The sequence below is a fragment of the Neocloeon triangulifer genome, unplaced genomic scaffold, assembly GCF_031216515.1.
Source record: "Neocloeon triangulifer isolate White Clay Creek 2 clone unplaced genomic scaffold, ASM3121651v1 ptg000002l, whole genome shotgun sequence".
NCBI lineage: Eukaryota > Metazoa > Arthropoda > Insecta > Ephemeroptera > Baetidae > Neocloeon > Neocloeon triangulifer.
The window spans coordinates 6,074,507-6,087,985 of NW_026775545.1; positions in this window are offsets into that span (position 1 = coordinate 6,074,507).

Sequence of the window (13,479 nt, forward strand, 5' to 3'; positions counted from 1 at the left end):
TGAATAGAAACTTGGTAGAGTCATTAGCGAATCAGCTACCGTCCCCTAGAGTGCACAAGTGAGTATCAAAGTGAAAAATTTGTTTGCACTTAATGTCATAATTGCAAACAATTTATCGCCAACTTCACTCACACTTGGGTGCTGCGCGATGAACTTGAGCATTTGCAGGTGCATTTTATTCTGAGGGACCGATTTCAATTGCCTTTGGGAGAAAACGTTAGCTGAGGTTATTTTGGCTCTCTTGTCACAATGCCAATGCCGCTGCGAATGCCCAATTCTCATCCTATGCACTTTTTAATTGCCCCTGGTCAAGCTTGTGCAGCCGCTGCATTATTTTGTATTTTGATGTTAAAGCACGTAATTTTCCCAAAATAATTGCATTCAAATGTTTAGTTTTATTTAGAATAATGTTTACTTATATTTTTGCTCCTATTTATAATTTGCCATTGATAAGTAATTTTCCATCTAAACATATAAAAACTTCGTGAACTGGCAGCGTCTCAAGTGTAAAGAGAGGCCGGTTCTTGGGGAACTTTATGGGAATCGCGAGACTTCATTTCACAATAATAGCACCAGCATTTACCTAGACTCGCTCGCCGAGGCTATTTTCGCCCTCAAGCTCGCTAATTATTTTAATTTCGGACCTCAATCTTGCAAGACACCCACTGTACTTAAAAAATTACACTGTAGGCATTTTTTTTTTAATTTTTTTTTGTGCGGATTCCGGACGCGTGCTGTGCTGTGCCGCGAGTCGATTTTATTTTTTACGACGGCATCTGGCCGCACTTGTTATGATTTCGCGGCTGGCCAGGATGGTTTCACTTTCCTCTGCAAAGGGCCTGAGCGTGGGTAACACGATTGGCTGTTTACAGAACCACTTCTGCTCACCATGAAGCTCTGGATTATGTTGCTGCTCGGCATGCTGCTCGCCTGCATGGTCGTCAACGTGTACGCCAAGGATGATGGTGAGGACGACCCCAATGATTCCGACGCTTCCAAGGATGGCGACAACAGCGGAAGTGGAGACGGAGACACCAGTGACAGCTCTGGTAATAAGCGCTTTTTGTTTCAAATTTTAGCGAGGGAATCTTTCAAAAGGAATAATAACGTCGCCAGCTTTTATACGTTTAAGGGGAAATTGTAAAGGCGACAGGGAAAATTACCCATTATCATTATTAAAATTTTAAGGCAAATGAAGTGTATTAAGCATTTTTTAAAAATTTATGGGAAAATTTGATATAAAAGTTGTGAACATTAAAAAATGGAAGTATTAATAGGTTTCAAAAGAGAGAGAAAAAATCGTATGTTAAGGCTTAGGCAATCATATATTTTTATTTTAACGAGTTAATATTATCACATTATTATAGTCCATACATTTGTTAAAATTTTAATGCATCCTTATTTGTCGCAGTATAATAAAATATTTCTGATATAATGGTGGTTTATAATGCTAATTGTATTATGAGCATTGCAAATATTGGCTTCTACTGTTTTAAAGTCTTGATTTGACTATGCCAATATGAAGCGCTTAAAAAAATATTTAAATTAAATTTTGATGAGAGAAATAATAAAACCATTCAAAAAAATTTCAAAGGGCTCTTTAATATTTACAACTTTTAAGATGTAGACACCAATTTGACTTTTCTCTCAATAATTAATTTAATTCCTATTTAAAACTTCCTCTCTCTGGGTTAAAATATAAATTAAACTATACCATCTTCTGGAGAAATTTAAAGATTGAAAGAAAGCATAAAAAGTTATGTTTTAATTTGCTATTTGAATTGTAAAATGTATAAGTGAAGCTTTTCATAGGTAGGAGTTTTTTATGCTTTTCACAAATCAGTAAATACAATGGAAATATTGACGGTGATGAATGTTTATTAAACGATAAAGTAATATAAACAGATACTTGGAATATCTTTCTTAATATATTAAAAATCTAGAGAAAGCAAACAAAATTAAGCATTCGGCTTAATATACAGAATACGCCCTCAAGTTTCACGGCGCTGTTGCGAAACCAAGCGGGTCAAGCGTTGAAAAATACCTACCTAGGAGCGCCGCGGGTCAACCAACTTGCTACATGGGGCGCCGTGCGAAAGAAAGCGCGCTTCCTTGCTAAAAATACACACTTGAAACGCCACCCATTTAAATAAAGTCGCACACCAGTGGGCCAAAACTCGCGTTAACGAGTGTACCCCCGCCGCGGTACTATTTCGTACTTACCGACAAGTTTCTGAATTTTTGCAGAGGACGGCAACGGCGCGGCGGCTCTTTACCTGGTGACCATGCCCGTTTTGATGGCGGCCACTTGGTTCTCGCACAGGGTGCTCGGCTAAGATTACCACGACGGCTGTGCCCAACCAAAACAATCATTCAACATTTTAAAACTAAACGTCCTTTTTTACTACAAACAAAGATACAACATTCTTTAAAAATAAATGAATGGCAGCTGAATTTAGCTGCAAATTAAAAAATTTCTTCCTTTATTCAAAATTATTGCCTTATTTAATTTTTTTCAAATAGTTGAATTTAAAAATGATATAATTATTCCTATAATATTAAATTTTACTAATAAATTATGATTTGACAGTCACAGATTTTCTAACCCTTAAATGGGTGGAGTCATCTGAAATTCTGAAATGATGGTCTGAAGCAGGTCTGAAGTTTTGAGGGCTGCATTTTTTTTGACAACGTGAAGGGTAACATAAAATGTAAAACGCTAATAAAAATTTATGTTTTAATTTTTTTTTTAGTTTGAAATACATTTTTGTTTATCATATATTATTGTATACATATTTAAAACGAAAAACCATCGAAGCAACTTAAATTTAGTTGATATATAACCAATGAAATGAGGAAAATTAATAAAAAAAATTTAATAAAAGACAAAATATTTAAGCAATAAGCAGATTGCAAAATCACAAGAAGAGGGAAACAAAACAAGTCATTGTTGGCCAGCTGATAGAAAATACACAATTAAATGCGATAGAAATATTTTAATTTATTCTGTACTGAAATTTTTAATAAAAATCAGGCAATGAAAATTATTGCACTCCTCTCTGATTACTTAAACTTTTTTCAACTGAAAATAACTTTTGATTGTATGACAATATTGTTTAAAAAGTGGAAACATTAAGTTTAGTACTTCGACAATGCCTAATTAATGCGTCTAGTCTCAAGCCAAAGATTGCTATGGCCTTTTAAATTGCACATCGCACACAAATGTTTCAAATTTACTTGATCATTTTTTTTTAGAAAATTTCGCAAAATTTTAATTGCAGCATAAAAATTTTGATTGAAAAATTATAATATTAGCTAATATTTATAAATTGAAGAGTTGTTTTAAGGTGCACACTTATTAATGCAATTAAAATTAAATCATAAAATTTTAGACGATGCTCTCCTCTCCATAATTATTCACGAACAGGATTATTTTTCTTTCCACATTTCAGTTATTCGCAGCCTCGACAGAACAGTTGGCACCAATTAAGTCAACAAGGCTAAACACTCGAGCGAAAAAATGAGTGTACATGCTGGATGCTTATTATTTCATCAGCATACAACAAGATGATTACAGAGCGGAGGCTCGTCGGCGCCGTTAATTAGCAGCAAATATAACTCTCCCGTCGATGATTTCGCAGCACAGACAGACTCGCGAGTGTGGAATAATGTGCAGAGAGAGATTGCTACTTATTTCGCAGGCACGTGTTTGCATGTACCTGTCCTCCTCGTCTGGTGTATATTATTGTGTGTGGGCTCTCTCTCTTCAGTACACACTCTACACACAGAGAGCAACAAGAGAGCGGATCGTCGACGGCAGCATAATTACGTGGGCGAGGAGGCCCTTTGATTTTTGCTCAATGCGCCTGTTCATGGATGAAGCCGGTGAATTATTTGAAAACGGTTGAAGCCGTGTTCTTGCAAAAGATATTTAATGCTCTAATCGAATTGAATAGATATTTTTTCTGCACTGATTTGTAGCAAAAAAAGCAGCAATAGTAAAAATTTAAATCCTGCAAAATATATGTAAGAAATAACAGTCTAAAAATTGCAGAAATTTAAAATCTAGCCTTTTAAGAATCAGTAAATTTTTACAGTCAGAAGTATTTTTTTGTTGGAAAAATTAAAAAATTCACATTACATAGATACCTGCATGAATTGCATTTAAATAGTACTATTGGGGTTTATAAACAATCAAATATATGAAAAAGTTCAATTTACTTGCTTGTAGAGTTTCAGTGTGAAGTGTGAATGTTATTTAAATCTACTAAAATAATAATTATGTCATTTATGTCACAAAATTTAGCAATTAATTTTTTAAACTTTGCACTGCAGCAAACTAGGACACAATCAATAATTCCAATCCAGATTAATATTTATATTAGATTAAAAATAAAATTTAATCCCAAATAAATTAAACAATGCTTGATTTAAATTATGAACTTCAGTATTTTTGCATTAAAGTTCTCAAAATCCATTAAGTCTTAACAATGACACTGTTTGCTATTGCTGCCGTTTTTATACTACGCGTGGACTTGGAAAACTGAAAAACGTTGAGGAAATACAAATAACATTTTATGCTCAACCGGTGTGCAAAATAAATCTGAAGAGTTAAACCCCTTGAGCAGCAACAAAAAGCAAACGCGCCACAAATCTCTGTGCAACATTGAAGGCCTTTGAGTGCAAACACTGCTTTTTCAAGTTGGCGAAATTTTCCTGTGTTTATGCAACCCGCGCACTTTTGTGACATTAATGCACTATACGGACTGGCATGTGTTAAAAAGAAACACGACAAAAGAGAAAATTAATGCCTGGCACCGTAAACGTGCAGCAGAGAGAGCGATCCGGCGCTCTTTTGAAGCGCGAAACAATTTTCAGCGCACTTCCTGCAATTCCTTTCGGATGAAAAATGGAAATGCAAAAAATGAAAATCGCATGTCGTGTGTTGGTGCTGGATGACTGACTGACAACAAATCCATCGGGGCGGAGGAAAAAATTCCATCTGCGGGAGGAGGAAATGTTTTTAATGCGCCGTAGAGCACGGCATATTTATCGAGCCTTTTATCGCGGCGTGTGCGACAAAACAAAAGGTAGACAGCAATGCACGTACCGCGGGGTCATGTACGTACGCATTGTTCTTTTCGGAAGAGCAACCCTCTCTCTGTACGTGGGGGTTGTGCATCAGTCCACGCTACAACCAGGCGCCGAATCGTCAAATGATAAAATCGGACAAGGAGAATTGAATTGATGTGCATACCTTTTGATTTTGGTCAAAAGTTGCGAAATCTGCAAAGCGCTATAATAAGTTATTTGTACTATCAGGAAAACAATTAAGTCTTATTAAATACGCATGAAAATTATAACTTCAATTGAATACTGACTTTTTTGCAATCAAAAGAAAAGACCAAAGCATTAGTTGATTTACTTTAAATTTTGGGTTCATGACCTCATCTCGTTGGGTGCTTTGGTTTATATTTTTATTTTACTGATTCAAATATGTTATTAGTGTTATTACTATTATTATTATTAAGCGTGTCAAATTTGAATAAGTGTAAAATTTTGAAATAAAAATTCCAAGTGGTTCAAAAGTTGTGGGGTATCTCGGGGTATCTAATATGTCTTGCAACCTTTCTCGGAGAAAAATTTGTTCATTAGAATAATTGAGCTGCGGTAAATTGAAAATGTTTGACAATGAGCTTTATTCATGCACACTGCTTTCTCAGTCTTCATTTCCTCGATGAGGATTTTTTTTAAGTGAAAGTAGTAAATTGTCATTATTAAGTTGCCTTTATGCCTTTTTATTTTACTTTCCTGGCCGTTGGAACTTAAACAAAAAAATTTGCAACATTTACAAAAATTGCGTTAATCTCTGTGAACAATGACAGTTTAACGTACGTGCACAACAATTGTGTAATCGTTTCTGCGTTTTCACCCCACTTACGTTTTACGGCGGAAAATGAATTTGCACGCGCTGCAAAATGGCCGCGGCGCAAGATTTGCTCTGATAAGCAGAAAAACCATCGGCGTGTGCTAGTTAACAGGCTATGAAAAATGATACTAAATCAGCGAGCCGCGGTTCTGCGGCGGCGGCAGCGGTGGAGAGGGACGAATAATAAAAAAAAAGAGTATTGTGTCTGCTGACGGCAAAAAATGCACTCGCACAATAATTGGTGTCATTACTCATTTGCTGTCATCGATTTTGCAGATGAGCATCAGAACAAGAGCAAAAGAGCGGACGGATTGTGCTCTGCAATTTTTTCAGAGAGAATGGAATATATTGCGATTAACGCGAAACTGTTCAAAATTGTAAAAATTAAGGTGCTATTTTTTCTCTTTTTTTACATAATGAGAACTACGTTGTTTAAGTTGCATAATAAACAAATTCTTTTTAAATCAGAAAGAATTTCGATAGTAATAGAGATTTTGAAAATTGGTCATCAATTTCAGGATCTTCTTTTTAATTTATTCCATTGTAATAAGAATAACTAATTTATTTAATGATGTCTATTTCTTCAATCAAGAACAGTTTGAAATATGGCAAATTAATTATATATTATAATGTAAAGGACATACCTGAATGCATTTCAATGAATGTAGGTGTTTTGATTTATGGGCCGTTGCTTCCAAAGCAGCATTTCCAAGTCCTTGAGCACAAACAAAGAACGCATATGAACGTTTGGCCGCGCCGACACGCAATTAGCTTAATGTCACGGCGAGTCTAATCAATCAGCGAGGCAATGATCTAAAACTGGCCCCGTGTGCTCTGCTGCTTTTGACTCCGTATATATTGACAAGGGTTACGAGCGCTCACACGGCAAAGCCCCCAGGACGAGGCCTTTGACGCGCGCATGAAAACACAAAACAGCGCCTTGTTTTCAGTGAGGTGTACAAAGTATTCAAATTAAGAATATTTCTTTAAACAAAAAGAAAAGTCAAACGACTCAATGTAATAAAAATGTGAATGCACTTCATGATAAAGAACTAATTTTGCTTGTTTGGGATTTGAAGCATAAAAAAATTATGTTCAAAAATCCTAATTTCTTTTAGCGGGCAAAGTAAATTTTGAGGTTTGTGATTTTCAATAATAGTGCGGGAAATTAAAAAGTTTTTATATTTCTTCCTTAAAGAATGACTTTTAAATAGCTTTTTACTTTTTAAAGGATTGCCGGAAAATGAAATAATTAGACGCAAAAATTAAGGTTTAAAGCAAATAACAAAGTCTTATAAATTAAAAAATATATTTAATTTTCAATTATATGAGGCTTTTATAAAAGTCATTTATTTTTATTTTTGGCAGTTAATGTTATTTAATCATAAAGTTATTAATAAACATATTATATCATAATATGTCTCTCTTGCAAGATTATCATTGTTAGTTCTGTCAAATAATTCACAGTATAATTATAAATAAAACAATTTTATAAATTATATTTAACATTGATATCAGATTTACCAGTGCGGTTAATATTAATTCTTACTCTAGTTTTTTTTCTTGTTTTTTGTGTTTGAATTGTAATAATATTTTGAGAAGTAAATGAATGAAACCAAATTATTATAAATATTTAACTCTAAAATTGCAAAGGACCAACAACAGATAGTAAGGTTGCCAATAAAAACAATTACAGCCTTAAATTGATAACATTTTTTAGTCTTGGGTCAGCAATTGCGATAGAAAAGTGTGTTATCAGCACAATTGCCAAGTTTGCATCAGATTTTGAGTACAAAGCGATTCCGAAATGATACAGAATAAAAACACAATTAATTTACAATCTTTCATGGATTTTGTAATTTAATGAATAATAAGTTAATATTTAAAGATTTCCATTTTATATTAATTAATAATGATCGGATTCAAATTTTTAGCTTCAGTGTGAAATCAAAACAATGTAAATATTCCTCACTAATTTAAGGAAAAACTAGTAAAAAAATACTGTAATAAATTGAAATTAGCAATCAAAATTAAATTCAAAATATGTCCATCTCTAAGAACAAAATTCTCTAGAAAGAGGCCTCAATATCCAAAATCATGAAAAATTAAGTTGGTTGATTGAGGTGAAATTCGCGCTGTCCCCTCGCCGTTGTAAAAACTGCGTCATTTCGTATACGAATGGAGTCCATCATTACACGTTTTTTAATTGCATGCAATTCCGCGAAATATCTAGAGGATTCCTGCGTGATTTCGTCAGTCCGGCACGCGGAAAAGCAAGCGAGTCGTTCTTTATGCATACGTAATTGCCGCTCGACACATCTATGTACGCGCTCGCGTTGGTGGTGTGTAATTTTTTCATTCCCTCATTGAACCCTCGAGGGATAACATGCACGGTGAAAAAAGCGGCAAGCGAGCAGGAACCCCCATACCTCTCTATATACTAGTTAAAATGTAGCCCGTGATGAATGTAAACGCTTAAAATTTTTATGAGATTCAAATTAAGTTAGGCGCACATTGGACCCGCCGCTTGCTCGTTCTCTCTCAACTCTTTGGCGCTCGAAATTTTTTGATGAAAAATATGCAACCCTTTTGGCAAACACAAAAAGCAGGTTGATTTTCATGCGTACGTTGCTTTTGTTTGCAGCGCTACACAAACAGAAAGAGCTATAGTCGCCGAAATTAACATTTATGGATTAATCGCCGTTTTTTTTTTGCACGCGCACGCGGCGGGAATTTTAATTTTGAGCGCGTGTCCGCAGCTTTTAATCGGCTTCGTCAGCCACTCTCGCGGGTTCATCAAAATTGCATTGAATGATTGTGACGGCCGACAAATGAATGAATGCAATGGTAGTCCGAAATTTAAATGTTTTATACTTTTGGCCAGGTAATTTTGGTAAAAATTTTCGTTTAATTTTAAAATTAAAATATTGCCACATTATTTTTTTTATATTTTCTTCATTATTCGATCATAAACAGTTTTATTTAAAAATGTTAGTTAAATTTCTAAATATGCATCAAAGTTTTATTTATAAAAAATTTGCATCAAGTTTCAAGTCTTTAACCTTAAATAGAGGTTTTTTTTTTAAAAATAATCTGACAATACACTAACAATAAGCTGGCCTATTTATGGTATTTTCAACAATGATATGTTATATTTTTCTTTTAAATTCCCTTTCTAGTGCATAATTATATCCATTTATCAAATGCTTCTAGCCGTCTAAAGCTACTGGAAAATTGTTTATGGATTTTCAGAATTTTCAGGTGGATTTTAATACCTGAGCATTTAATTTTAGCAAAACTTTACAAATGTCTCATCATTAACATTAAAAGTTAAGATTTACGCGATGATGCATAATCTACAATTAAATTAATTGTCAAATATTTATATGTATCCCCTTTTTATACCTATAGTGGTTCCTTAAGCAAGACACAAGGCTACAAAAAAATATGTGTTGACATCTATAAGAACTAATAGATTACATCAACTTATTAATGAATTAATATTTAATTCAAATTAATTTAAAAAAAAATTGAATACAAAAGCATACATATCAAGCAAAAGCTTAGATTTAATCACTGAAAAACAAAATTTTTCTTAAAAAATAATAATAACATATAATTTCAATGAAATGAAAATTACAATTAAATCATTGCATTTTATATTAAATAATAGTTTTAAATAATAAAGTTTAAAAACTTTTGTTTAACATCCAATTGAAAATAAGTTTTAATTCAGTTTAAAAAGTTGATTAAACTGAGGAAAACATTCTTCCTGTGTTCCAAACATATCTGCAAGAGCATATAAAAATTAATAAAAAATTCAACTGGTGGCGCACAAGTCGTGAAATTTCACCCCACCGAACCCAATTTGCACAAGCAGCGATAGCTCTCCTACTGCTTATTGGCGTTGTCGGCGCCGCTATCTGTTGACACTTGTCCCAAAAATATTCATCCCCATGACACAAACAGGCAGGCCGAGATACAAAGAGGGGAGCGAAAAAGCTCTCGTTTCTCTATCCCGTGTGTGTTTTTGTGTCGCGGCCGCGCATGGCTATAAAAATTTCCTCTCTGCTTTTTCTCCGCAGCACTTTTTATGTGACAATAATCAATAATATCATCTCGTCGTCATGCATACATAAAAGCCGGTGCTCTCTCTCTCACTCTCAGTCGCAGATCAATGCTGAATGATGATCGCCCGCCCGCCTCAATGTATACTCGCCCGCCGCTCACTCTCTCACTCACAATACATCAACTCACCCCCTTATCTCTCTCCAAATCCCGTTCGCTCGCTCCGCTTTGTCTCTTAGCTCTCTTGTCCTCCCTTTCGCCAGAGACATCAACTTTCTCTCAATAGGGAGCAAATAATCAGAAAACCATCGTTGGAGCGAGAGTGCCGTATACTTTCGGACCCCTGATTGGCAAACAAATCTAGGCTCATTCTCTCTCTCGGCACTCCTAACGACCGAGAATCTACTCAGGTACTCGCATCTACAGCTCACCAGTTGGGAATCTCGACAAATTGAATTTTAATTGTTTCTGATACTTAACACAAACAAAATATTTTCAGACATATTAAAATCATTGTTGTTTGTTTCTACAATTACAAACCATTTTATGTTTTAATTAAAAATAATTAATTGCAGGGAGCCAAATATTGAATTGTTAGAAAATGGATCCACCGCAAATAAGAATTTTGCTACAACACCCGAGATCTAAAAGAGCCTGTTGATCACACAATTTTTAAATTTATTCTTTTTTAATGAAACTTGATAAGCTAGGTTGTTTTACTTTCAAAGTTAAAATAGTTATACCTAAGTAGTCAAGTCCAGACGTAAAAATTATGTAAAACAATTTATTTATCAAAGTTTAATCATAACTAGCAATAAATATAAAAAAAATATAAAAAATAATTAAAAATCTAATTTAACAGTAATATGAGAATTTTTTCTTAAAACTTATTAATAGCCATTTTAATTCTTTGATCAAAATTAAAAAGTATATTAATTACACTGTCTTTATTTGTAAAATTTAACTAAATTCTATTATATAAAAAACATTACTAAAGCAAATTATTTAAATTGTAAGTATCGATGAACATTTTAACTCAGTTTTTTTTCTTCGAATAACTTTGTTTTGGTCGCCGGGAAGAGGCTCGTATGTTGAAACAATTTATATTTTTGCATCACTAATTGTGCTTATATTTTTCATGTCACTAGCCACAAATAGATCGGAGAAATAAATCAATTTTAATGTTAAGCAGAAATTTCTTCGGGAGGAAAAATAAGAAATTAATTTTTATTTTTACAAATTAAAAAAACCTTCCAATTTTCGGAATTTTGTAGTAATTTTGAAGTATATTAGATGTATATAAAATTTTTGAGTCCTACTATTAATCCGTCCCCAGCTTGGCAAATTAGATTGGGGAAATGCTGTGAAGAGCGATCTGTGCGCTTTCCCATTTCCTTCAAGTCTGACGATGGTGGTCACTGCCGATACTTGTGCACACACTTGTAATAGTGATTGAGAGGAAAAGGGGCGACTTTGAGTGTCGATGGATGATTCGCAGTGTGAGGCTGGCTAGATAGGCCTCTCGTGGCGCTCCTCTTCTTGCAAGTGGCCCTGCTGCTGAACACGTATTGTGCGACGCGCAATCTGTCACCCAAATAGAGCTCGCGGACGATGGCGGACGACAAGCGGGTTGCAGAACAACCACGGCGCTCTTGTGAGGAGAGAGGGCCCCTTGGGAGCCGAGGAAGTGGTGCATTCCCGCGAGTACTTGCATTTCCACGGTTTTCACTTAATCGACACTCTCGCGAAGAGAAGAAACGCCAGACTGACTGGGTGGTTGGGTTCAAGAGGAAAGATGAAACAGTTCATTTCCAAATGTGACGATATAAAACTTATAATATTAAGATCACGTCTCATCTCAAATAAGCTCTGCTTTTATTTATTCTTGACTATTCTTTTATACTATTTACGCAATACGCATTCACAAAGTATGCGAAGTTATCAATTAGAAAAATTACAAATTTGACGTTTCAATTGTTTATGTGTTAATTTGCGTGCATCATATTTAATAAAAATTCGCTTTTATGTATGTTAAGCGATTCCACAACCAACACCAATTTTACAAGCCGGGACAAGCCCTACACAAGAAATAGAGTGGGTTTCCATATCATATCAGTTGGGGGAATAATTTCCTTTTATATACGATAAATGTTTGGTAATCTTTACCAAATTCTTCTATTATGCATCTCAATATTCACAGCACAAAAATGTGTTAAATCACTAATAAAATTATTTAGCATAAATTATAACTATAAATAAGTTTTAAAAAAAAAAAAAAAAAAGTAATAATGATAATTTAAAATGTATTTTATTTAAGCGTACATTCCAATTTTAAATTATTTAGTTACAAATTGTGTTTATTAATTTACCACTGGTCATTCTCTGCCCAAATACATCATCCATACATTCAATATTATAAATTACATTAATTACAAGAGAGAGAAATTACATCAAAAAAAATTTAAAGTTATTTATAACTTTTTGTATGTTTGATGTCAAAACAGACAACTTCAATAAAAATGAAGGCACTCAAAAAGTGCTTGCATTAGTTTATCTATAAGATCTACCTAAAAAATTTGGCCTGCTGTTGATTTCTACGAGCTTTTATTCTAGCATTCATGGAAAAAAGCTAGAATCATGGAATTTTAAACTGTAAAATCTCATTTTAATCGATATTGCAATTTAAATTTATATTCCCCTGCAATTTTTAAATTTTTAAATCTTAACTTCTTGAATATTTTGAGCAAATACTCTGACAATGGGTTTAAATGAGATGATGCTACACAACAAATTATTATTAAAGAAATGAAGTTCAACTGGACTTTATCAAAAAATCTTTATCTAATAGACTGGAATATCTCCTAGCTTTATAATAGGAAAATAGGTTTTTATATACAAACATCACAAAAGGAATTTTTTGTTTATATCATGTGTTTCATAAGTTTCCAATGCCGAGTGGATTTTTTTTTAATTCTCACCCGTGCTGTTCTGTGTTCAATATTTACTATTTATAAAGCCCTAAATTTTAAAATAATTGAACACTAGGAATAAGTCCGAAAATTTGCCTGACTTGGCAATGTTCTAGTAAAATGTTTCACTCTCATTGAGGCAAAACTTGAAATGTAGCAGAACTTGCCTGATAGAATTTGCTTATAAAAGCAAGTGCGATTTTTCAAATACAAAAACGACTAGATATTGAGAGGCACGCTGAGGCAGAAATGAATTTCTTTCATTTCCGGCCTGAAAAGCGGCACCACAAAAATAATCGCGACTGAAAGAGACCAGCGCCGGCGTTCAGATCCGGCGATGCAGCAATTACTATTTATTTACGGCTTGCAAAGTAATTCCAAATACGGACAGGCCGCTGGGATTTTTCGCAGCTGTTGATTTACAGGGGAAAAATACATAATAAAAAAAAAATATTTTGGCGTGAGCGAGAGAGAGCAGTGGCAAAAATCTTGGTGCCGTGCCCACTGTGGACG